The 27,310-nt window shown below is 39.1% G+C and overlaps 2 long non-coding RNA genes across 2 annotated transcripts in view; both read left to right on the top strand.

Moving 5' to 3' along the window:
• The window catches only part of LOC307161906, a 642,191-nt gene that overhangs the window by 505,166 nt on the left and 109,715 nt on the right, over positions 1–27,310 (top strand). The window lies entirely within an intron of this gene.
• On the top strand, positions 20,790–21,797 carry LOC307162359. The gene is made up of 4 exons (XR_013821912.1): positions 20,790–21,107; positions 21,238–21,304; positions 21,455–21,520; positions 21,657–21,797. It is a non-coding gene; the product is annotated as an uncharacterized lncRNA (long non-coding RNA).

Genomic DNA, 27,310 nt, shown 5'->3' with positions numbered 1-27,310 from the left:
TAGTGAGATTCATGCGAGCATTTTCAGCGGCTCTGTGAAAAATGTAAGTACGATTATTTTCTTTTAAAGACTGATTTACACATGGGTTTCTTTTCTTTTTTTATGAGTAAACCGTTATTTAGCTACATTTTTAGAAGGATTTTAGGACACTTTGTTGAACATTTGATGTGTATCATATAATTTATTTTAAAAAGTAACTGTACTGAGTAATTTAATGGTTTTGTTGTACCATGAGTATCTAAATAGAGCACACTCAGTACAAAATTAAGCTCTCTAGATAGTTTATATAGGCTACATCCATGAAAAACGACTCATATTTTCACATTTGACACTTTAAGTGAAATTAAAGCGACGTTAGTAAATCTCACATGGAGTCGAAAGCACATCAGAAAACGATGGGATTAGGGATTAGGGCTTTTCTGACAGCGTTTCAGGTATAATGCGCTGTTCAGTGGGCAGATATTTTAAGTCATGTGGATACTTGAGCTCTTTGAATGTGTTGCTCTCTGCTGGAGAGCTGCTTTGATCTGTAAACTCATATTCTCCTGCTCTTGCACCTCCTGCCTTATTGAAATCCATGCTTTGCTCTTACGGATGTGGAATCTTACAAAGACGCAACAGGAGTTTGCTTTTGTCTGAAGGAACACGGAAGCTTCCTTCATCTCTATTGATGAATGCCCTTTTGCTTCTTTTTTATGTCTCAGTTCTCATTTAGTTTTTATGCATGTAACCTTTTATGCCTGCTAAAGACTGTGTGATTTCGGTAATCCTTTAAGATAATTAAAAATCACACTGCATGACATGGATCTAATAAACTTGGGTGCGACATGTAGACTGTACGATGATATGACTGTACACATATTGAATCGTAGGCTACGACGCAAGATAGTATAGAAGAATAAAATATAAATAAAATATCATCGACATGCACTAGTGGTAAACAAATAGAGCAAAATCAATCGCACTTGTGGTTTTTATGTGAGCTAAAAAAGAGGATGAATTCAAGACGTGGACATGGCTAGGGAAAAGAGGCCAACTTGGCATGCCAATCTTGCAAATTAAGCTTAGGTAACTAGTTTTAAGTTTTAGCGCCATGGGCCCTATCTTGCACCCAGCGCAATTGACTTTGTACAACGACGCATGTATCATTCCTATTTTGCACCCTACGCACAGTGGACTTTTCCCTCGTCAGTAAATTAGGGAATGAACTTGCGCTCCCGGGGGCGGTTCAGCGAAAAGAGGAGGCGTGTTCCGGCGCAAACGTTCCCTGGTGCTATTTTGCAGTTCCAGAAAACAATTCCGCCACAGACCAGGAAAAACCTAGTCTAAAGTCAGTGGCGCATTCAGATGCTATTTTAAGAGCGCATGCTTGGCCACACTTTGATTCTCTCATCTACACAGACGCAGCAGTTCTCATTTTTGCAAACCATACATAAATACAAGGAAAAATATTCCACATGAGGGAAATCATTGTGTTGTCCATGAAGATGTGAAAAAATAGGCATAAATCTAGCTTACACATTTACCCTAATTATTATGCCTGTTTAACCTAAGCTTATTTTGGGTGGGTTTCTCCATCCCCATACAATGTCACTTCTCTGTGTTTTACGGCCCTGACGAGAACGTCGGTCTCCTCGGCTGTGAACCGCTCCTGGTGTGCGCCTGGCAAATCCACCGTTATAATTGCAATCCGCCATGGAACAAGCGCGCCTGCTTTTAAAGGGAATGTGAGATGTCGCTCTGATTGGTTTATTTCACATTACGCCCAAACCACACCTATGAGTCATGTAGCTACTTCAGACCAACCCATTTTAGATTTGTGCCAAGATCCGCCCACGAAGTTACTTGTGTTTCGCGTTTGATACTTGCGTTTTAGATCGTTAAAATAGGGCCCCATTAGTCCAGTCATTTTATGAAAAAAGGTTGAACAAATTGCAACAGAAGAAAACTCAACTGATTTTGTATCCTCAATATGTCCTGAGTAAGGAAAAAAAAAGCCCCGAAGAATCCCATTAGGGGAAAGTTTTGAAAAATACCCAAATATAGCCTATTCATATGCCTATTCATTCTTCTTCTTACGTGAATAGGGTAAAAAATTTAACCTTTAGATATCACCATGAAAATTACTGAGTTGATTACTTGCATCAAGACAAACAAAAAATGTATTACAAGTTTTTTGAAATTGTTTGTTAACATGGACAAACGGTGCATAATCTAATTTCGTATGTGATTTTGCATAAATAACACACCAGGTCTAAACATTGGGTCTCGCCAGGTGAAAATGTCTTGTTGAATCTTGTTGACACATAACAGTAAAATACTTAATGTTAAGGTCTGAATGGAACCCATTTAGGCTACCCATGAGCATTAATACACAGAGGCAGGAAGAAGTACTTTAAACCAGCATTTATTCATTATTATTGCAGAGATGGGGTTTGGGGCTGGGTCCGTGGGACTGTTTCTGGGGATTCACTTTTTATTTTGCCTACCCTTTGTCTTCTGCATTCTCCTTACCATTGTCTCCTGTTTTTCCCTGAGACTCGTCCCCCAGAAACAGTCCCACGGACCCAGCCCCAAACCCAGTCTCTTAAAAATGAATAAAGGCTGGTTTCTAAAGTACTTCTTCCTGCCTCTATGTATTAATGCTCATGGGTAGCCTAAATGGGTCCCATTCAGACCTTAACATTAAGCATATTACTGTTATATGTCAACAAGATTCAACAAGACATTTTCACCTGGCTATACCCAATGTTTAGACCTGGTGTGTTATTTATGCAAATTAGCACATACGTAATTAGATTATGCACCGTTTGTCCATGTTAACAAACAATTTAAAAAAACTTGTAATACATTTTTTGTTTTGTCTTGATGTAAGTAATCAACTCAGTCATTTTCATGGTGATATCTAAAGGTTAAAATTTTTACCCTATTCACGTAAGAAAAAGAATGAATAGGCTTATGAATAGGCTATATTTGGGTCTTTTTCGAAACTTTCCCCTAATGGGATTCTCCTGGGCTTTTTTTTCCTTACTCAGGACATATTGAGGATACAAAATCAGTTGAGTTTGCTTCTGTTGCAATTTGTTCAAGGTTGACCCCCATTTTGGCTTAAATTGACTGGAGGTCGAATGATTGTATCTGTAGGTCGTAGCAGCAAACACCCAGTGAGATGATCATGATGAATTCTGACACTGTCAGTAAATGATCACAGGCTGTCTGTGGTCGCAAGACCGTGACAATGGCCGTCTTTGAACCTCTCTCACTGTGTGACGTAGGACCACCGCTTAGGAGACACGACCACAGAAATCGCCACTATTGTACTGTCTGATTTCCAGTGTTGTCATTATCTGGTGCTACCCCATCTCCTCGGTTCTCCTGCCTAGCTTTGCCCAGGTCGGATCTCATCTGTCTTCCCTTTCTCCTGTTGACTGCCCTGTCTTTGGATCATCCTCAATCCTAACCATCCCTATTGTGCCTTGTCTTGTCAACAAAATTTAATCCCTTGGTCATTCTGCATCTGGGTCCTCTTTCTCCATAAGACTGTCGTGACAAAGCTTGACTCTGTGGATTTTCTGTCCTTTCCTCTTTTTTTCCTTTCATTTCCTCTGTTGGTTCTCAAAAAGCTCCATATGTCACAGTTGGCTACTCTTTTCTTCTGCTTTTCTTCTCATTGATTCTCATTATCTGTCAGTCCATATCCTGCTCTTTCAGAATCAATCACTATCAATCCATCTCTCATTTTCTGTCTTTTGTTAGTGTCTTGATCTGGTTGTCTGCTTAGCTCTCTGTAATTCTACTTAAACTGTGATTGGTTTTTCTTCCAGTGGAGAATATTGGACAGTGACACTCAGGGACATTTTCATGATTTCGTGTTGCCAGTTCATGAACAAAGCCAACGTACATAGGCTGAATGGGACTGATGAGAGATGCTGTTGGCATCAAGGCAGTAATTACAAAGCAATCACAAAGATGCATATTTTTTGGGCATATTAACAGGAAAAGTGTTCACATTGCTCATGTGAGCACAGTAGTCAAAGACACAAGTACAAAATAAATATTGTTTGCATGTGCATGAAGCGTTTGTATTTAGCTAATGTAATTTCCTTATTTTACAAAGAGTTTGTACAAAAAAGAAACTACAAAGTTTCAGGATAAAACAACCATCTTCCCTTTTAAATATATAATCATTATGCAAGCAGACAGGCCATGTTAACTTTCAATAATGAGAAGCCTTTGTGTCTAATTACAGTGCAGAGATGAAATGTCTATCTATGGCTTTCTCACTATGACGCAGATGAATGTAATGTATTAATGTAGGTTGCATCTCACAAGGTCATACAAATCTCTGCAGAATTTAATGGTAATGTGCGTGAAGATTCATATGCACAGGAGCTTTCCCAGCTAACAAAAATATGTTCTAAGAATGTTTTGCTAACATTCCCATTAGGATATGATAATGAGTTCAAAATGTCCAGTTTTTATTTTATTTTATACATATTTTACAAACCCTTTTCTTGGTTATGCAGACATTAAGGGCATAGTAATGCATTACAAGTAACGCAATCAGATTACTTTTTTTCAAGTAACTAGTAATGCCGTATAGTCGTTGTGTACTTTGTATAAACATTATGCTTATTGTAGTTCTATACATGTACTTTTCTCACTTGTACAAAAACAGATTTAAAATAAACAAAACAGTGAAATGTAAATTCAGAATATTACTCAAACCTGCAATAATTAAATATGTTAAATAACACAAAATACATTTATTAGCCAATGTCTTTTGCTGCTGACCTTTGGTGCTCCAATTAAACCATACTAATAAGCAAAAATGACTTTAGATAAACATGGAGCATGTGTTCATATCCACACATTGCATTCAAAAGCATGTACAAAACTGAATTGGTACACTGTAAAAAATAAATAGTTGAGAAAACTTAAAAAATATAAGGCAACTTGATGCAGTAAGACTTTTGAGTTGTCTCAACAATGATTTTTTAGTTCTTCTCAGTAATAATACTTTGTTTAGCCAACATAAATTTGTTCGTTCATGCAATTTTGATTGTCGTATTTTGCGAATAAATATATTCTTGTCACAGCAACTGAAACAACAATTACTGTTGTTGAGATAATTCATTTTTTTTCTGTTTCCTGGATGTAAAAAGTTTAATTGGTAAAATAAAGCGTCAGCACACTACTGTATCTTTTTTTATATTGTGGTAGATTTTTCCCTAAAACCTAACTGGGTCTCTAATCCACACCCAATACCTTTATACTCTAGCTCCTGCGTCTTCAGTCGACCACTGGCCGAGTCTTTTACTCTAACTTATTTGCTTCAACCTACTTTGCTGCGCAGCAGAAATGACAGACAAACTTCAGCAAATGTCCTTTAAATGCTTAAATCACGGCCGGGAGTTCTCGAGCAGTTCTCAGAGAATCCCAGCCTCATAGAATAATACTTCAGGTTTTATAGGATAAAGACATGACACATAAAAACAAAATCATCGTGCCTAACTCATGACTTTTGTCACCTTCTATATTAATATGAAGCAATTGAGATTTATACATCATCTGAAAGCTGAATACATTTTTTTTTTCCATTGATGTATTTGTTAGGATAGGACAATATTTGGCGGAAATACAACTATTTGAAAATCTGGAATCTGAGGGTGCAAAAAATCGAAACATTGAGAAAATTACCTTTTAAAGTTGTGCATTTATGTTCATGATTGTGCTGCATTGACTCACACAAATAAATATTTAATATAGTTACGGTAGGAAATTTACAAAATATGGAACATGATCTTTACTTAATATCCTAATGATTTTTGACATAAAAGAAAAATCGATCATTTTGACCCAGACAATATATTGTTGGCTATTGCCACAAATATACCCGTGCGACTTGTGACTGGTGACGTGATCCAGGGTCACAAATATAAATATAGTGATTTTACATATATTTACAAATGACAAACATGGACTTATTCCTTTATCAGTTTATTTCATTTGTAAACACATGCACATTGTAACAATTGCATTAAGAATGTAGTGAAATGTTATAGAAATCTTAAAGGGATACCCAGAAATGAAAAAATACTTAGTGCATTTTTTTTTTTTTTTTGAAGATTCACAATGAAGTGTTGTTGAAAGAGAAGTCAAGTCACCTTTTAGCACTTTATACAATAGACAGATCATTTCACAGCAGCTTCACAGTAAACATGAAATTAACAATTGTTAATAACAATAACAAATTCTGCTATACGGCAGCTCTATAAAGACTTTCTTTCAGGAGACGATAACTTTAAATTGTTGTGCACTTTGATCTTTAAAACTTTGCACACATTTTACATTCATAAACAGCTATATTATATTACACTGCATGAAAGGTTAATATTTAAGCATAATACTGGCACTTTTAAATGGTTAAATGCTAAATTAGATGAATTTGCCCTTTCCTCTTGTGAGACTGCTGGTATTTATCTGGTGTCGGTGTGTTGGTGTGTGCGTCACCCTCGACTCGTGTCTGATGGCTGTGGATTGTGTCTGTAAATGTTTTCTTGTTCTCTTCTTCTGAAGCCTGAACCTTGAAGGCCCAGATGAAAAATCAATACGTGGCCAGCTTCTCTCTAGGTCATCGCCGCGGACTGTCAGCAAAGACACGCAATGCACGACTAGTTTATCCGCCTGTGTAAATTTACCCGTAAACTCTTAGGGAAGAAAAATCACAAATGAGATCTCGCTAAAGTCAACATGAATGTTTGCAACCCATTTCACTTCTGGCTCATTTGCAATTGAAATTGGATATGTTTAACGGGGAAGGACTTTATATTCATGGGAATATAAAGTAAAATGTCAGCTTTAATTAGGCTATTTCTACAACAGTGTAATGAGATTATGTGGAGTACAAATGTTTTCTCCTCTACGATAACAATCAATTTCACAAGTGTCTCCTCTGGAGATTCAGAAGACATCTCAGCAACATCTCAGATTTGCCAAGATATTGGACTTAATTTAATCTCAATCAAAAGTCAGAGTGCTCAATATGAACTCAAACATTTATCATCAAATTCTTAGACAATCTAATGATCTGATCTGCTATCCATATTATTTTTAGCTCTCTGTATGACAAATATTGACCCATTTGACTATTTTTGTTTGTCGGAAGGAAAGACAAAGTTTGTACTAAAATGAGACCTAACAAAAAAACTCAGATAAGTCTTCTGAGAAATTAAAAGAGCAACATGTGATAAATCAAATTTCCCCCAGGCTTATTTTTGCTCTGTTAATGTTGTTATTGTAGTTATTCATGTTGATGTTATTGACGTTCAGAGATCCCAGAATTAACTCAAATATTTCTCACCAAACTCTTACAACACTAAATGAAAAGAACTATATTTATAAAATTCATAGTTGTGTGTGTTTTTGTGTCAATGACATTTTAGAAACATCTGAGACAAAGTTGAAACTTAAATGACACACAACTGAAAACACAGATTTCCGCATGAATAATGCAGATGTGCTTTCTGATAAATGTTGTAATGTGACGCCAGACATATGTCTGTAAATAGGCCATCACCATGATGACACGGTTAAAAGTCTGATAGTCTTTGTGATGAAATATGTGAGAGAGGAGCCATTAAATAAAATTTGCTTTTCCTCTTTATTCAAAAAAGACTGGGAGATAGAAATGCTTTTCTTACAAATAAACTAAAAGCTGTAATCATCTCATGCTGTTTTCTTTTTCCTGGCTGCTTGTTTCATTACTTTTACACTCTTTTAGGGGGAAATGTAGTAATGTTGTGTCCTCTGTGTTTTTCATGTGTGTGGGAGTTCATTGATCAGTACAGAAAAAAACAATCTTCCTGACAGCTGGGAGCCGCAAAAAAAAAAAGAGATGTTTACTGTGTGACTGGGATAGACAAAAGACCAACTACTGCAGTGTGGATACAGACAGATCAGACAAATCATACAGTACAACCAGAGGAAAACAGAGGTATATGAAACAACAGGGTTTTCCATCTCTCATCTGAGGAAATCAAGTAATTTTTGCGCTTTGTTGTGATGAAAGCTCATGTTGACTCTTGTGAGATCTTAAACGCCTGTCTGAAAAGGACTGAATTTTGGATTTTCCATTAAATTATAGTTCTTTGTTCGTCCATCCATTACAAATATTGAATGGCACAGTGTGTTTAAAGACATTTTTGTCAGTAATACTTTGGGTTTCAATTGGTTGAGCTTTATATTGTCCTTTGGTGCCGCTATCACGGTGAGCTAAAGGCTGGAACACATTACACAACTTTTAAAACATGATTTTAAAGTCCCCCTTTAGTCAATAATTGCATCCCTTAAAACTTTTGATCTCTAAAATGACATATTTAAAAGTTTTTTTTTTCTTGAATAGCTTTAAAATATAGCTTGAATATAACTCTACACCCTTGAATATAGCTCTGACTTTCGGCAACTTGCGTTGACTCAAGGCAAAAGTCATGTAGTCTCCAGCCTTAAAGGATTAGTTCATAGCACTGGCGTAGCCAGGAATCACAATAGGTGGGCCTAGCCTAAAATGCATCCGTTATCAAAATAGGCCAACACAGCTACACCTGCTTGAATACACCACCGTTTAATCAGAGCACAAGCCTGTATGTCAACATAAGCAGTGTTAAGAACATAACGATAAGAACAGCATTTGCACTGCGCGCGGCAACACCACACACACGCGTGTCTGTCTCATCGAGCAAATCCGCCTTTATATTGCAGATAATTAATGATGCTGCGTTTTCCAGTATCTCATTTTGAATATCAGGGCAGGTGAGTTTCTCGTCTCTAGGCAATTCGTCCAGTCGCCTTGTTATTTCTGGGTGATAGCTGGAGATCAGTTGAAATAATTCTAAGAAGTTGCCTTTGTTCAGTGCCTCTTCAGTTTCACGATGCCCATGCAAGGGAATGTCTTGTTTTGCACAGAATAAAACGAGGGCTTTTACAACTTTAACGTGTTCTCTATTCCTTTCCACAAACAAACTGTTGACTGCATCTTTGTGCAGCTGGTTAATTATATTTCCCCGTCCTGGTTTATGGCTTTGTCTGTATCCTTCAGACCTGCCCAGCGCTGTATAGCATGTGCCCTGCTAGCCTCGTGTTTAAAGGATTAGTTCACCTCAAAATGAAAATTTACTGATAATTTACTCACCCCAATGCCATCCAAGATGTCCATGTCTTTCTTTCTTCAGTGGAAAAGAAATTAAGTTTTTTGAGGAAAACATTTCAGGATTTTTCTCCACACAATGGACTTCAATGGCACTCAGAATGTTGAAGTTCAAATCAATGCAGTTTCAAAGGGCTCTGAAGTGCTTCGAAGGGCTCTGCATGATCCCAGCTGAGGAATAGGGTCTTATCTGGCGAAACGATCTGTCATTTTCTAAAAAAAATGACAATTTATATACTTTTTAACCACAATTGTTCGTCTTGTGCTGGTCTGCGACGCGCCACACATTGCGTCATCACGTTGGAAAGGTCACGAGTGACGAGTCATGTCATCTTTCTAAGTTATTTGTCTGTGTACTCCAGTTCAAAAAGGTTGGGAAGGGTGAATAATTCCATCTCATTTTCTCTTCCAACTTCAAAATCGTTTGTTTTAATTTATTACTATTATTTTCTTCTTTTTTTTCGTGACCTTTCCAACGTGATGACGTAATACGTGGCGCGTCGCAGACCAGCACAAGACGAACAATTGTGGTTAAAAAGTGTAAAGCCCGCTGTATTGGTCCAATCTCGGTTCACCAATACACGGGGAAGGTTATCACGTGTTCTGTCCTCACTCATGCAAAGTATTGGTTGGTTAAATTTGTAATACATTAATCATGTATTCTCTCGTTATTTCATCTGACTCCATAAATGAAAGGGTTTAATAATATCTGTGCCTCACTAAAAGTGAGTGAATGTTTGACTATTCCTTTTAACCATTAAATGAACAATGTCAAAATCAGTTAGAATAATCACATGTAACAATTTAATATTTCAGATATCAGAGATCAATTCCACAATCAATTCAAATATCTACATGGTTATACATTGGTTGCACCAAAGAATCTTACCCAGCTTGTACCTGAGATAGAGAGAGAGAAAGGGAAAGAAAGAGAAAGAGAAAGAGAGAGAGAGAGAGAGAGAGAGAGAGAGAGAGAGAGAGACCATTCTATTCTATTCGTGTCCATCAAAGAAGAGCACCAGAGAGAGCGAGAACACCTTCTTTTATCCTCCTGACCAGGTGACATGGGGGATGGGGGAGACCACCCTCAAATGGCTTAACCAGTTTTCTCTAAACTTCTATAAACCTTATTACCTTTTATTTTATCTATCTGGATATGAGATATCTGTACCACTCACTTTGAGACATTTCAAATGACACCAAAAACATAACAGTCAATGTTAAATATTCACATTAAACCATGTTCTTGTGTGAGTTCCTAGTTGTTTTCCGAGAGGAAGTGAGGCCGCATGGGGGAGGTCCATAGACCAGGCCTCGACCAGTATTTTCAGTCTTACAAAAGTTTAATTTTTTTTAGAAAATGGCAGATCGTTTTGCCAGACAAGACCCTTATTTCTCGACTGGGATCGTGCAGAGCCCTTTGAAACGGCATTGATTTGAACTTCAACATTCTGGTTGCCATTGAAGTCCATTGTGTGGAGAAAAATCCTGAAATGTTTTCCTCACAATACTTAATTTATTTTCCACTGAAGAAAGAAAGACATGAACATCTTGGATGGCATTGGGGTGAGTAAATTATCAGGAAATTTTCATTTTGAGGTGAACTAATTCTTTAACACAACACTGGGAGAGATACTTCCAGTCTCTAAAGCCAGTTTTTATAAATCGGCTCTCAGTGGCTGCTTCAGGGAAATGGCGACATGGCTTACAAAACACAGCGTCTCTCGAAGTACTGTACTCTAGCCATGGGAACTTTTCATACCACCGGACATTAAAACTTCTTCCTTTGCCTGCTATAGTGGTGATTGGAAATGAACTGAGTTTGGGCAGGGTAACAGAGTTATCAATGATGGATAAGTCGGATGGGGGATCCTCAGTGCTCATCCTAGGCTTAGCCGAGTCTGAAACAATGAATGCACATAACGCTGCTATCATGATTCATTCGTGTTCATTATCGTCATCATTATATGACAAACAAGAATCAAGAAACACTATGATTTATTTTTATAGGTCAAGTATTGTGATAATTGCAACATAATTCACTCCTTAGGCTACCTTGAGGCAACTGACTGGATATCTTTCTTCAGTCAAAAAGAAATCAATGTTTTTGAGGAAAACATTCCAGGATTTTTCTCCATATAGTGGACTTCAGTGGGGTCCAATGGGTTGAAGGTCCAAATTGCAGTTTCAATGCAGTTTCAAATGGCTCTACACGATCCCAGCCGAGGAATAAGGGTCTAATCTAGCCATTTAAAAAATAAAATAAACATTTCTATACTTTTTAACCACAAAAACTCGTCTTTCACTAGTTCTGCGATGCGCCACGCATTACGTAATCACGTTGGAAAGGTCACATAGGTGGAAGTACTATCAAAAGATTTAACATCTAGGATACGTACACGACCCGACTATTTTTAACTGACACAAAGACATATAAATATGTGTAATTCAACATAAATCAACTTTTGAACGGTCCTCCTTCTCCACACTTGTAAACACTGGATCGGATCTTCCGCCTACGTGACGTGTGACCTTTCCAACGTGATCACGTAATGCTTGGCGCATAGCAAGAGCGAGTGAAAGATGAGCATTTGTGGTTAAAAAGTATATATATATATATATTTTTTTTTTTAAAGATTATTTAAACTGCTCAATTCATATGGATTTATTTTTTGATCTCTTTACGAACCTTTTGAAGCGTCAGAGTTTTGGATGAACAGATTTTGAATGGAGGGACAAAAATCTCTCAGATTTTATTCAACATATCTTCATTTGTGTTCCAAACTTGGAAAAAAATGTTATGGGTTTGGAACAACATTAGGGTGAGTAAATAATAAAAAAAAAAATATTTTGTGGTGAACAAACTCTTTGAGAATGTTTGAGATTGCAGGTTTTTATTAGGATTAGATCTGTTGTTCAGCAAATGTTTTATTTAGCTGCTTTATGTTTGATTTATTATTATTATTTATTTGGCCACACTTTAGTTTAGGGTCTAATTCTTACTATTAACTAACTATTAACTATGACTTTTGCCTCAGTAAACTCCTATGTACTGCTTATTAATAGTTAGTCAGGTAAGTTTAGGTATTGGCCAGGATTAAGGCAAGTAGAATATGGCATTAATATGTGCTTTATAAGTACTAATAAACAGCCAATAGCTAATAAGTAATATGCAAGCTAATAAGCTACTAGTTAATATGTGAGAATTTGACCCTAAACTAATGTGTTATATTGATATGCCAAGTTTCCATTTGGTTTCATTAAGGTAGTAAATGCTTTACTGTAACATGTCTAATAAGGACATCTAATTTCAGTCACATTTATAGTATACATGCATTATTCCTATACTGTAATTTTACAGTAACAGCTGTAAAAAAGGCTTATTTTACAGTATATACAGCAATGTGCTGTGTTTTTACACTACAATTGTATAATGATTTATAGTCACATACATAATGATTTCCCTCCATAAAGGGGATGGAGCAAGAACACATCCGGGAATTTGAACTTCACTTTGAATTGGAACAGTACTTGGGCAGCGACTGATGACCTTTCACAAAAACCAAAGTACAGACAAGAACATGTACATCCATCCCAGCTATACATATTATATGACTGTTACATAACTGACCAAACTTTTGTTGTGGATGAAATTTTGTTCCGTTGCTATGGATACCTCCTCCTGTTGCCACGGATACCTCCTCCTTCAGTCCACAAGGTTCGCAAACTTGTAATCTATAACCTTTGTGGTTACTGATATGTTTTAAGATGCATTGTAACTGATTATTGAGTGTGAACCATATAAAGGTTTTCTGTTGCTTTTGATACATAAGCGATGGTAACATGGCTCCACTTTTCTTTTTTTCTTTTTTTGAGAAAGAGTTTACAAACAAAGCAAGGTAGAAAACGTGTAGGTTTAACTGAGTTGAATGAGTTTAACTGACGGGAAGCGTCGCCCACCTGTAATGTGGTGTTATGAGTGATAACGCTGTGACGGTGTGTGTGGAAGCCATGACAATGGTCTTAAAAGATTATTCCGTGTTAAATTTATGCAAACAGGTGATGAAGTCGTGTGACGAAACGAAAGTGTCTAGTTGTAACAGACCAGACAGAAAACGAAAGCTCCTGTGGTTTGTTTCTTGGCAGGTTAATCATGTCACTGAATCAGTGAGTTAAAACAGCCACATTGATTCATTTGTCAGAGGAAGAAGCGAGTCGAAGTGCAAAAGAGAAAACATCAGGCAGAAGAAACAAAGTCACGTAAACCTTGAGTCTCTCATTTTCTTTCTTTCGTTCTATTTGGGTTTTTTTCTCCACTTTTCTTCTGCAAGTACAAACCTGAAGTTTCCTTCATTGTGAACAACACATCCTTATACTTTTTGTCTTGAAATTATATTGAATTATATTGCAATGCTCGATTTTATATATACACAGGAAAAGAAGTTGCAAGTACAATCAACTTCACTTAAAAAAATGATGAGTTGAAATTAATCAATTTTTTTATCGTAAGTGGTTGCATTCAATTAATTTTACCTACATTTAAACAAATGCATTAAGTTGAACTTAATCAGTTTTAGTTCAACTTAATGCATTTGTTAAAATATAGGTAAAATCAATTGAATGCAACCACTTACGATAAAAAAATCGATTAATTTCAACAAATATTTTTTTCAGTGTTGGATGTTTAAGCCATTTCAACATAAATTACATTAAACTTACTTAAAAATGAGTTGAATCTTGTATAACATAAAAAAGTTGAAAATTGCTGTGTTGTCATAACTTATTGATCATATCATTTTTGTATAGTGAGTATGAAAATTTCATGTTCACATGTCTCCATTTACTGAGAATGGCCCAGTATAATCATGTTTGTAAATTAATTATATATATATATATATATATATATATATATATATATATATATATATATATATATATATATATATATATATAATATAATTAAATAAATAAATAAATAAATAAATAAATAAATAAATAAACTTATTAAATAAATATAATATATATAACATTTATTTAGTATATTCATAAATTCAAAGTGTAGTCATAAATAAATATAATAAATATTTTTATTTTTTAATATAAATCAATTATCCAATTCCTACCCAATACCTAAATTAACCTTACAAACTATTAATAAGCAGTAATTAGGAGTTTATTGAGGCAGAAGTTTTAGTTAATAGTTAGTTAATAGTGGGATTTGGACCCTAATCTAAAGTGTGACCCTAATCTGTTTCTTTCTAATGACAGTTTACGTTTTTATGCTGATTGGGCAGTATACATTACGTATATTTACTATAATAATACATTTAAAATATGCATTATGAGATAATTTATTACTTTTCTTGTTTTTCTCATGTTCCCAACTCATCTGAACACAGAATGGCCCCTTCTGCTTTGCTGTCAGGCTCATTCATTTTTATTCATCGAGTACAGAAGGTTTGAAATCGCTGTAAAGGTCAGTTCAATCAAATAGTAATGGCTTAAAAGCCAGTCTATTTTCACTGCCGGCCTTTTATGCTGGGAACAGCTTTGTGCGAGTAATTTCTGACATTAACTGCAGATAAGCAGGCCAGAGAAGCCAAGAAAATAATTTTAGGACATCAGAGATCCATTCAAATGGATAATATGGAGTAGAAAATAATAATTGGTGACATCATCTGAAAAGCAGAGACGTCATTGCATTTTTACCAAAGATTACAAAGACTAATATTTCTTATCGATGATTTATTCACAAAAACACCAGGAACTTGTATAAAGAAAGTTAATTCAACAAAAAAATAAACATTATACATGTATTGAGTAATACTGATACTGCAGATCTACTTTAAATATACACAGTATGTCTGCTTCTTGCATGTCATATTCATTTGGCTGTACTTGACTGTTTTTGCATGTCATATCATTCATTGTTTGTTTTTTCTCCAGCAGACACATAAAAAATAAAGAGCTTTACAGCCTGTGGAGCGACCTCGGATCTCCCACCATTTATGTGAAAAAATTACATGGCGGATCCAGAAAGGTTCAAAAGACAATCACCAGTGACAACTGGAGATTCACCGGTTGTAAAATGCGAAACCCATGCGCAAAACAAGGATAAATATTGGAAGGGCTTTTGACAGGTGGCGTGAACTCCGTGTTTTGAAGGGGTTCAAAACGGACGCTGATGTCTTTTTTTCTGCTGGTAAGTGATCTTTAGATTTAATCAGCACGTAACACATGTGAAGTTGATAATTCCGCGAATAACTGCAATTGCAGATTTCGAACAGAGGTGGCAACAAAGAGGAAAAACTATGGACTGCAGCTTTAACAAAATCCAGTTACATCAAGTTCAGTCCACATTTACATAGCCTACTGGTGCTTTAAAGAACCCAAACTAAAATACTGATTCAAACAACATGGAATGACGCATCAAGAGCTATATTTATCTGTCAAGAGTCATATAGCAACTGAAGACCACAGAATAGTCCACTTCGCTCAAGTTGCTGCAAAGAACCTCCTTTATTTGTAAGCGTTTAGAAATGAAAAACCTGCAGGTCGTTACCATGGTAAGCAAAGACAGAACATTCACTGGCCACCTGTGACAATCACTGATCCATATAGAGTCATTAGACAGATCAGTGGTGACAAAAGCTTCTACTGCTTCCATTATCTGTGGTTAATTTGCCAAAACACTTTAATGAATGTCTGGGAAGGCAGCTTTCATTTGTGTCAGTTAGTTCTGGAGAGATTATGCTGATAACAACTGTTCCTGTTGTAAGGTGAGAAAAGACCCAGTAGCGAATGACAGTCAACAACTCTTTTAATAGAATGTAAGTGAGGTTGCCACCAGCAGGGCGAATAAACAGAAATCTTCTTGAGAATAATCACAACAGAAACAGCCAAAAATATGGCCAGGAATATCAACGGAGAGATCTTCTAGAATACGAGCTTAGACCGTGGTCAGCGTAGATGCTCGGGTACAGCTGGCGGCTAGCCTCAGGTCCCACAGGAGAGTACACAGTAGACGCACAGCGGGGAACTGCAGCAGCACAGTCAAGCGCAGCACTAGACATAGAGAGCTGGTTAGAGCATAAGCAGTATTATACTTGCAGCTAGATGATTCCCCGACAGGACAAGACGAAACAGGACAAGGAAGAGCGGGTGTGCAACAATAAACTTCTTTCATCAGTAGTCAACGAACAATCTGACAAAGAGGCAGGAGGAAGGGAGAGGAGAAGTAGCAAACGTAATCAGAGAGAAAAGGGGACAGGTGTGGTATACTAGAGTAGAGCAGGAGAAGATAGGAAACAGCTGGGAAGAGGAGTGTGAGTGATTGAGTGTGTGCGTAAAACAGGTGAGTGCGATAAGGCAAGTGACCAGAAGAGGGCAGAAAAGGATAGGCAGAGCCAGGATCATGACAGTACCCCCCCCCCCCCCCCTCAACGAGCGCCACCTGGCGCTCCCAAGGGGGAAGACTGGTGAGAGCGGAGGAAATCATCGATAAGCGAACGGTCCAGGACGTCCCGAGATGGAATCCAACTTCTCTCCTCAGGACCGTACCCCTCACAGTCCACTAAATATTGGTAACCGCGACCACGACGGCGAACGTCCAGAAGCCTACGGACTTTATAAACGGGAGCGCCCTCGACTAAGACGGGAGGGTGCGAAGGACGGGATGGGTCGCGTATAACGGGCTTAACGCAAGAGACATGGAAGACAGGGTGGACGCGACGGAGATTAGGAGGCAGCCTCAGCTTGACTGAGACAGGACTGACGATCTTAGTAATCTGAAAAGGACCGATAAAACGAAGGGCTAGTTTCCGCGAAATGGATTGAAGAGGTAGATTATGGGTGGATAGCCACACCTTTTGACCGCAAAGATAGCGGGGGCTCGACAAAGAGCTGACCTTACCCTCTTCCAGGTTCGTTTCTAACGCTTAATGTAAGCTTGGACAGACGGAACGCATGAATCTGAATCCTGGGAAGAAAATAAAGGTGGTTGGTACCCTAGGCAACACTGGAAGGGCGAGAGTCCAGTCGCGGAGGATGGAAGAGAATTATGGGCGTACTCAGCCCAGGGGAGCTGCTCGGACCAAGAGGCGGGATTCTTAAACGCGAGACTGCGCAGGATGTGACCGACAATTTGGTTTGCCCGTTCGGCCTGACCATTGGTCTGGGGGTGGAACCCGGATGAAAGACTAGCGGAGGTCCCGATCAGACGGCAAAATTCTTTCCAAAACTGAGAGGCGAATTGGGGACCCCTGTCAGAAACAATGTCAGAGGGGAGACCATGGAGTTTAAAAACGTGATCGAACATTATCTGAGCCGTCTCTTTGGCGGAGGGAAGTTTCGGAAGAGGGATGAAGTGCGCGGCTTTAGAGAAGCAATCAACAACTGTAAGGATAACGGTATGTCCAATTGACGAGGGAAGACCAGTTATAAAATCAAGAGCTATGTGTGACCACGGACGAGACGGAACCGGCAATGGTCTCAAAAGACCAGCCGGAGGAGAATGACTGGACTTGGTTTGAGCGCAAACGGCGCATGCAGCAACAAAACGACGGATATCCTTTTCATGGGACGGCCACCAAAAACGCTGCTTAACTAAGGCTAGGGTACCTCGTACACCAGGATGGGCTGCCAATTTGGAGGTATGGGCCCACTTAAGGACCGCGCACCAAACAGAGACTGGAACAAAAAGTAAACGTCTAGGGCAGCCTCGCGGCACGATGGAATGAGCGAGCGCACGTTTAACAAGCGTTTCTATTCCCCAAATAGCCGCCCCAACCCCCCGTGCAGGGGAAATAATCTCCTCCTGGGTTGGGGCGACCACAGAGGAATCGAAGAGACGAGAAAGCGCGTCGGTTTTAATATTCTTAGATCCAGGGCGATAAGAAATGGTAAACTCGTAACGGGCAAAGAAAAGGGCCCAACGGGCTTGACGCACGTTCAGTCTCTTAGCGGAGCGAGATTACGGTGATCGGTCCAAACAATGAATGGAACCGATGCTCCCTCCAACCAGTGACGCCACTCCCCTAAGGCCAAACGAATGGCGAGTAGCTCGCGATCACCGACATCATAATTGCGCTCTGGAGGTGAAAGACGGTGCGAAAAATAGGCGCATGGGTGCACCTTGCCATCAGAAGATGAGCGTTGGGAGAGGATGGCCCCGACGCCCACCTCTGATGTATCGACCTCGACTATAAACTGGTTAGAAATGTTGGGAGTAATTAAAATGGGAGCAGTAGAGAAAAGGTTCTTAAGACACTCGAACGCACTCTGAGCGGAATCGGTCCAAACAAAACAAGACTTAGATGACGTAAGAGCGGTTAACGGCGCTGCCACCTGACTAAAATTCCGAATGAACCTACGATAGGAGCGTGTGAAAGGAGCATTTCTCCGCTTTGACGAAGAGGCGGTTCTCTAACAGGCGCTGAAGAACGCTTCGAACGTGCTGTACATGAACCTGAAGAGAGGGTGAAAAAATCAGAATGTCGTCTAGGTAAACAAAGACAAAGATATTGAGCATATCACGAAGGACGTCGTTAATGAGTGCTTGAAAAACGGCGGGAGCCTTTACGAGCCCAAAAGGAAGGACCCAGTATTCAAAGTGCCCGAGAGGAGTATTGAACGCGGTCTTCCACTCGTCACCCTCCTTTATGCGTACCAAATGGTAAGCATTGCGCAGGTCTAACTTTGTGAAAAACTTAGCTCCCTGCAAGATCTCAAAGGCGGATGACATAAGCGGCAGAGGATATTTATTTTTTACCGTTATGTCATTGAGCCCCCGATAGTCTATACAGGGACGCAAGGACCCATCCTTCTTTTTCACAAAGAAGAAACCTGCGCCGGCAGGAGATGAAGAAGGAACTATAGTACCCGCACTAAGAGCCTCAGAGAGGTAATTCTCAAGAGCCTTGCGCTCAGGAATCGACAAAGAGTACAGTCTACCGCGAGGTGGCATGGTACCGTGAAGAAGATCGATGCGGCAATCATAAGGACGGTGAGGAGGGAGAGAAGTGGCCCGGGAACGGCTGAAAACCGCTCGTAGATCGTGATACATCTCCGGCACTCCAGACAAATCACCTGGCTCCTCCTGAAACACAGAAACAGAAGAAACAGGTGGTATGGCAGAGACAAGACATTTAACATGACACGACAGGGGACAGGTGTGGTATACTAGAGTAGAGCAGGAGAAGATAGGAAACAGCTGGGAAGAGGAGTGTGAGTGATTGAGTGTGTGCGTAAAACAGGTGAGTGCGATAAGGCAAGTGACCCGAAGAGAGATCGGAAAAGGATAGGAAGAGCCAGGATCATGACAGTTCCTGCTTTGTTGATTGATCAAATGAGTTTATCGACCCATAAATGAATATTAAACACATTATTAATAACATCCCCTGATACTCAGCGTTCATTTTGCCAATTAAGTCCACTTCAGAGACCTCTTCACAAGTCATACAATGACTAATTAATAAAGCCCATTATTTCTCCTGCAATTGAGTCCTTGCTCCTTCCATCACACCCACACCTGACACTCTTACTTTTACTTCACTACATACCAAAGCATAATATTGTACTTTTTATCCCACTACATTCTCTAAAAAAATATTTGTTCATTGTTGTTTTGAACTGATGAAACCATCAGCCAGTGATTTCCGATCTGCGAAAACGACTAAAAACGCTGTATTATGCTTGCAGGCCAGTAGATGGTGATGTTACTTAGTAAAGATACACACGCGCCTATAGACTGAACACGTAATACGCATGTGTATGACGTCACAATTTTCACAAATTTACGTTTTTGTAGTTGGAGACGATAACAGTATAGTTTTCAAAAACGTGCACTTTTTTGCACCGTTTTCAAAAGCTTGCGGTTTCAAACCCCCAAACATTGTTGTCGTGTAGGCCTAAAATAAATGGCCATTTTTAGTTTAGGTGTCGTGCAAATAGCCCCTAAGAGACCTCGATTTCTTTCTCTTTGGTGGGTTTAGCACACTGAATCATGGGAGAATTGACTTCTCTCACAGGGTTCAGAATGCTAACAAACTGTCTTTCTAAGAGGACGTCAAAATATTTGTGCCGCTCTCCAAAGATCCTATATCCATATTGATTTTCATCCATATTGTCAGAAGACTTGGCACTGCTGGTGATCTTACAGTTTTTTTCAAATGCTAAAACACAAAAGCCAATCCTCTAAACCAAATGACCAGTTGTCTAAACACATTTACTAAATCTAGTCATCATTTTCCAATATTATAAACACATTTCACATGAAGACACAATTCACAAAACACAATCCTCCGTTCTCATAAATCTTAACACATTTTTCCTTGCTAAAACACAAGTTGCAAAAGAACTCTGCTCATATTCTCAAATGAAAGCTCATGTGATGCAAAATGCTTGCCACAGTCAGCAATATTTGAACACAATGAACACACCTGGCGTCATTCATTACACACAACGAATCAAAATTGAAGACACTTGTTGCTAATGATGTGACCACATGTATAAAAGCAAGTTCAGAGTGCACAGTTTGCTGAAGATTCCAAACAAACACAATGGATGAAGGCAGAGTCAGGGGAAGAGGAATTTGAGTCAGAGGAGGGAGAAGAGCTGGCCATGGAAGAAGAGGAGCAGGCCAACGAGGAAGAGGAGTTCAAATCAGAGGAGGAAGAGGAGCAGGCCAACGAGGAAGAGGAGGAGGCCAACAAGGGAGAGGAGAAGGTCCAGGAGGGAGAGCAAGACAACCTCGCACCATCATTACGGACGAGATGCGAGCAACAGTCATTGACCATGTCATTGTCCATGGCATGACAATGGCTGAAGCAGGACTAAGAGTCCGTCCAAACCTGAGTAGGTTCACCGTGGCCACCATTATCAGGGCATTCAGACAACACAACAGGTATTGTACTCTATTGCTTTCTTTGTCACAATACAATTTTAAAAGCCTGTGAAAGTAGTCTATTGGTTTCAAATCAGTTGTTACTGTATTGTAAAACATGTCAATTGACAACACATGTTTCTTTCTTTAGAGTTGAAAGAATGCCACATAGAGGTGGGAGGGTTGCCATATTTACAGCGGCACAAGAAACCCTCATTGTGGATATGGTTCGTGAGAACAACCTCATCAGACTCCGGGATATCAGAGACAAAGTCATTGCCGATAATGTCAACTTTGAGAGCATTGATGATGTCAGCTTGGCCACAATAGACCGAGTTCTCCGGCGCCAAAAGATGCGGATGAAACAGGTCTATAGGGTTCCCTTTGAGCGCAACTCTGCGCGACACAAAGACCTACGTTACGAGTATGTGCAAGTAAGTATACATCCATGTTCACAGTACAGTTAGTGGACATACTGTGTTGCTCAGTGGCCTACATTACTTCTGGACAATACTGTGCTACCTGATTGATTGTTGTTCTGAACACCTGTGCACTTTCACATTTTCACAGAGGATATTACAGTTGGACGCGATGGCCAGACCTCATGAGTACCTCTTCCTGGATGAGGCTGGCTTCAACCTGCAGAAACGAAGGCAAAGAGGCCGTAACATCATTGGCCAAAGAGCCATCACTGAGGTTCCTGGCCAACGGGGGGGGGGTAATATTACTCTTTGTGCGGCCATGGGTTCGGAGGGGCTTGTCCACCGGCATGCTGTCCTTGGGTCTTACAACACCCAACGTCTCCTAACCTTCCTAGAGGAGCTAAAAGACATCCTCCTGGACCGCCAACAACACCATCCTGGGCCCGCACATCACATTTATGTGATCATTTGGGACAATGTACGCTTCCACAGAACAAACCAAATCAGAGAGTGGTTCACCACCAACAGTAACCACTTTTTAAACGTCTGTCTGCCACCCTACTCCCCTTTCCTGAACCCTATAGAGGAGTTCTTCTCATCGTGGAGATGGAAGGTTTATGACAGACAACCATACACAAGAGAGAACCTCCTAAGGGCAATGGAGCTGGCCTGTGTTGACATCCCAGTGGAGGCCTTCCAAGGATGGATTCGCCATTCCAGGGCGTTTTTCCCGCGGTGCCTGGCAAGAGACAATATAGCCTGCGATGTGGATGAGGCGATGTGGCCCGATGCAGCTCAGCGACATGATGCCGCACAGTGATTGTGGTGTGTGTGTGGTGTGAATAAAGTAAATAAAAAAACTTCACACCCTGATCATGTTTTCAAGAGTACTGTTGTGTGCAATAGATTCTGTTTTCGCATTGAGTTGTGTTACAGTAGTGTACATGCAGAATTTACTATAGATTTATACTCTTCATATGAAACTCACAAATCTAAATGCCTAATCCTCTGCAGAGATCTAAGAAGATCCATTACTGTAAAGTTTCTAAAAATGTGCATTGGCAGTTATGAAACAAAAAACCTTCTCACAAATTGAGCATTGTGTTTTCAATTGTTTTGCTGTAGTGTGTAATGATGTGTATAGTGTTTACATTTTTGAAAGCTTCGAGCTGCTCTTTTGGTGTGAAAGTTTGAGTTTTGAAGTGAGAAGGTGTGGTTGTGTTTATGTAGCTTTAGAAAAGGGTGTTGTGTTTAGACATTGGGGAACATGGAGGAAACGTTTGTGAAATGTGTTTTAGCATTTGAGAAAAACTGTAATAGAATTCAGCTGAGCCTACAAGACCTTCACTCTCAGCAGATACAGACTGCAAGCCATCGCCGGTGTTTTTGATCATTTTCACAAAAATGTCATGCCCCCAGAATATATGAATATCTGAACATGCAATATATCAAAAGGAAAAAAGCAACATTTTGAGCTGTAGTGAATATTAAGTGTCTTAAACCCCAACTAAATCCAAGCTCCATCAGATGACAGAAATGGAGAAAAAACCTTGGGAAAAACCAGGCTCAGTCGAGGGACCAGTTTTCCTCTGGTCAAATGATCGAACATGGTGTGGTTTATTCCAAGCAGCATCACAAGTCAGATTTGTAAAATAATAATATTTCATTTTAGGAGAAACAAAAAGTTGACATTGAAACAACACATATTGAGCGCTCTATAAAGCCTCCCGAGCTTTGAAACATAGCAGCAAACTCTCCAGACCATATCACTTTAATGGTGTTTCTGCTCCTCAGGTTTGAAGCATGAGCATGACATCCTTGAATCAAATCTAATATTGGCAGATTCCGAGGATGCGGACAAATTGATGGATGAACGGATGCATGCAGAGTTCCTGCGAGAGAACCGCAGCTGTCGGCAAGATTCAGACTTCATAAAGATTTCATAAAGAGATTAATCTTTAGTCATAACTTGGAGGACTTTGTTATAGGAGCAATAGTCACATTTTTCAAAAGTGAGCAATTTTGAGAGATTTGAGGGTGATAATGATGTACAGTCTGATATTTTGCTTTTAAATACATTAATCATCACAGGACGCAAATATTGGACCCATTTCAGATTAGACTCATGGAATTGCCTCTGGACTCTCCTAATACAATAATGCCATCCTATCACAAGCCAACTAAGCACTTAATCTGAATAAATTCAGGGATTTCTTTGCAAAAGCAGCAGTCATTTTACTATAAACAAATGTTTCTCCATCATAGAGTGCAGCAGGCGTGTTTTTTCAGCAGACGGGCTTCTTCTTCAACTGCCGTGTTCCTTGTGGCCGGAGCTTTGCAGATATCATCTGACATCTGCAGGGAGACAAGAGCGCAACTGTGTCCTGATAACCAAGAGCCACATCCAGCGCTATCTCAATGCTGAGCTAAACTACCCGCTCCAGCCAGATCACTGTCATCCAGCCAGGCCAGATGGAAAGGTCATGGCCTGACCGGTGTGACGGGACACGGAAGCAATTATGATAATCTTTTGAATGCAATTACTTGTATTTCATGTGTCAGTTTCAGAGATGGAGAGCAGAGGCATGTGGAGTTATTGAGGAAATCAAATGAAGGAATTTGCAGGAACTGGATGAGAATTTAAAAGGATGTATTTTAGCAGCTCACACAAAACTTGAACAGTGTTTATAAGTAATAGCATTTATTTATCTTCATTTATTTATTAGCTGATTAGTTCATGGAAGAAAATATGGACGTAACTATTTGAAATAGTGATGTACAATTCGTGAACGAATCGCTCTTTTGAACCGGTTCTTTTTAGAGAACTGTTTGAACCAGTTTACCAAATCATACCTGCCTGTCTAAACAGTTCTTGGCTCTAGTCAGCGCTGATCTACAAGTCACACTCTCAGAAAAAAAGGTACAAAAAGCTGTCAGTGGGACAGTACCCTTCAAAAGGGTTCTAATATGTACCATTTAGGTACTAATATGTACACTTTTGGTACCAATATGTACCTTTGAGGGAATAAAATGCACTCTTTAGGTACAAAGGTGAACCTTTTGAAAAGGTACTGCCACAGTGACAGCATTTGTACCTTTTTTTCTGAGAGTGCACTCAATCAAAACAGACGTGCCTGATAGGGATGTAACGGTTCTCGGTAAAATATCGAACCGTACCGTTCTCCACCCACGGTTCGGCACACACTTGCACCGCGGTTAATCTCAAATTTGATGACGCATCTACAATATGGTTTGTTGAAAATAATGCGTAAAACAGACTAATGTATGTTTCTGTCGATGGATACGCATTCTGGCTTCCCAATCCCAACAACGATGATCAAAAACAGACAAAACAGTCACTCTGTGTAAACTTGTTTGTGCTATTGCTTGTAGTTAGATTGTTTGTTCTTATTTTCTTTATTTTTATTTGACTTTTCCCCTGACTTGTACCGTACCGAAACCCTGACCCTAAAACCGTGAAATAAACCGAACCGTGAGAAATTTGAACCAGTACACCCTTAGTGCCTGACAGTCACTCTGACTCAAAATGAGCCAATATCCAGCAGTATATGATCCTATGATGCCGGTTATTGCCAACTCATTCAGCGCTTCAGTTATTCCAACAGTACACTGAACTTAGCACAGTCTTTCGGACACATCTGTCCAGTGCTGGGTGGATTTCTAATTAGATACATTAGAGACATTACACTTAATTTCAACATTAAAGGGTAACTCTCGCCAAAATGCAACCTAGGGTCTTTTTGTTAATCTACCCGAGTCAAACTTTCATTTAAAAGCATAATTAAAATGGAAACGCCACTTTTAAGTTTGACCGTATTTTCGTTTTCGGTCAAATTGCCTTTTTAATGGGACTTCAATGATAGCATCAAAAATCGCTAAGAAGGCTCGACACAACATGAAACTGTGCTGGAAGTATCACCAGGGGCTCTACACATGAACTCCAGCATTGAGAACATTGTTTGTGTACACAGAGTTTACTAAAAAGAAAGATTTTGAACAACTCACTGTGTTTCCGTCCACCGGCATTTTGACAGTCAAAAATAGTCGATCTCCATAACAGGGAGGAGAGTAAAGAAGATGGAAAGCTCCTGAAGCTTAGTTCCATAAATATAATTCCATATAATTTGTTGTTTTGTCATTAGTGAAAATCAATATTGACCTTGTATTTGAAAAATGATCCTCATATAAGAAACAATACTAAAATTCAGAGTCAGTTCATTCGCATTCGGAGATCGATTATTTTTGACTGATTTTCATTGTTCTATATGTGTAAAATAGTCATAAAAAGAATATTACAAAAAATATTAGTTTATGAAAGTGATGCAATGTGACTCTACACGTGAGAGTATCAGATCATCATATGGATGCTCTGTGAATTTGCTTTAAAGTCTGAGTGAAGGATCTTTATTGTGTCTTTACTGTGCCTCTGCCACCAATGACCAGCAGACCAGAGCTGAAGGTCTTCAGAGACTGCTGGGAACGGGAAGGTTTGCTTGAGTTTGCTTTATGAAAGCTCCTCGTGATAGCAGTGGGGTTGAGCTCTGCTGACTGGTTGTCAGAAACACTGGTTAAAGAAATATTTGGCAAGATTTTGACTTTCAGGACATCTCTCCTCAGCCTTCGAGTGGCCCGTCTGAACGCTAACTCTATAAATTCTGACATAAAATCAAGAGTTTGGTCATGTCCTCTATAGCTATGACCTGTCACCTTTACTGTTTATACTTTAAAGGGTTAGGTAGTTTCAGTTTTGATTCACTCCTTAACACAAAGATATGGATCATGCTCTCAAAGCTGAGACTCAAAGGAATTAATACAAGTGAAGTTCTGAGGACAAAACCGTGTCCAGCTGTTTCTTAGCTTTTTTGTTTGTTTACAGTGGTGCATTCATTAAAAAAATGATACGTTAACTCAATTCAATGATGGACAAGTGGTCCATAGTAATCGATTGTCGAGTTCACGCGCGTGATCATAGGTACTAAACCAATGCGCGTGAACTCGACAATCGATTACTATGGACTTCGACCGAAAACAGGATGTAAATACAGGTATGTGCGCTGGCTGAATAAACATCATTTTTATTCATATCTTTCACATCTACTGCAGTCAGATTCACCCGCGTTCACTCTGAAGGAATCACTCACATGACCTGTGCACTTGTAATGACACATCAAGGATGTTAAGAGGCTAAAAGCAGGTTTAAAACTTGCCCCATTGAAGTCAACAGGGTGCAAATTTTAAAAAGAGGATAACACGGTGTAGGCAACACCGATTTTTGTCGTTTTTCTCTGTATTGACAGCACTCCAAATGTACAAAAAAATGAGCTCAATGTTAAAATTGACCGGAGTTCTCCTTTAATGAGAAACCATACAGGAACAAATAACTAACGCAATAGTAACATTCTAGCAGCTACTATTAACTAACAAGAAACTCTGATTAACGAATTATACCGCTTAGTTGAATTAGCTAATCAATAACACTATTGTAGACCAATGTGTGAATTTCTGTAGGCTACAAAACTAAAAATAATTAAATCTCACTTGATTTTTATGTGTGTTATTTACATGTCAAAATGATCCATGCAACATATAAATCGCAAGTACTTTACTAGTGTAAATGTTTGGCAGTGGCTGATCTTTTGGGAGCAGCTTTCATTGAGATGAATGTGAATGCTAACAGCTTTCCTCAGGTCTCATATAAAGTAATCACTCTGTAGCCTATATAATCTCAGCCCACAGGGAGCAAATGTCACTCTTAAAGACAACTCTCAATCGTTTGCAATC

The sequence above is a fragment of the Squalius cephalus genome (genome assembly GCF_949319135.1).
Source record: "Squalius cephalus genome assembly, chromosome: 7".
NCBI lineage: Eukaryota > Metazoa > Chordata > Actinopteri > Cypriniformes > Leuciscidae > Squalius > Squalius cephalus.
Note: the sequence above shows the minus strand (reverse complement) of the source record. Positions and strands in the feature narration are given on the sequence as shown.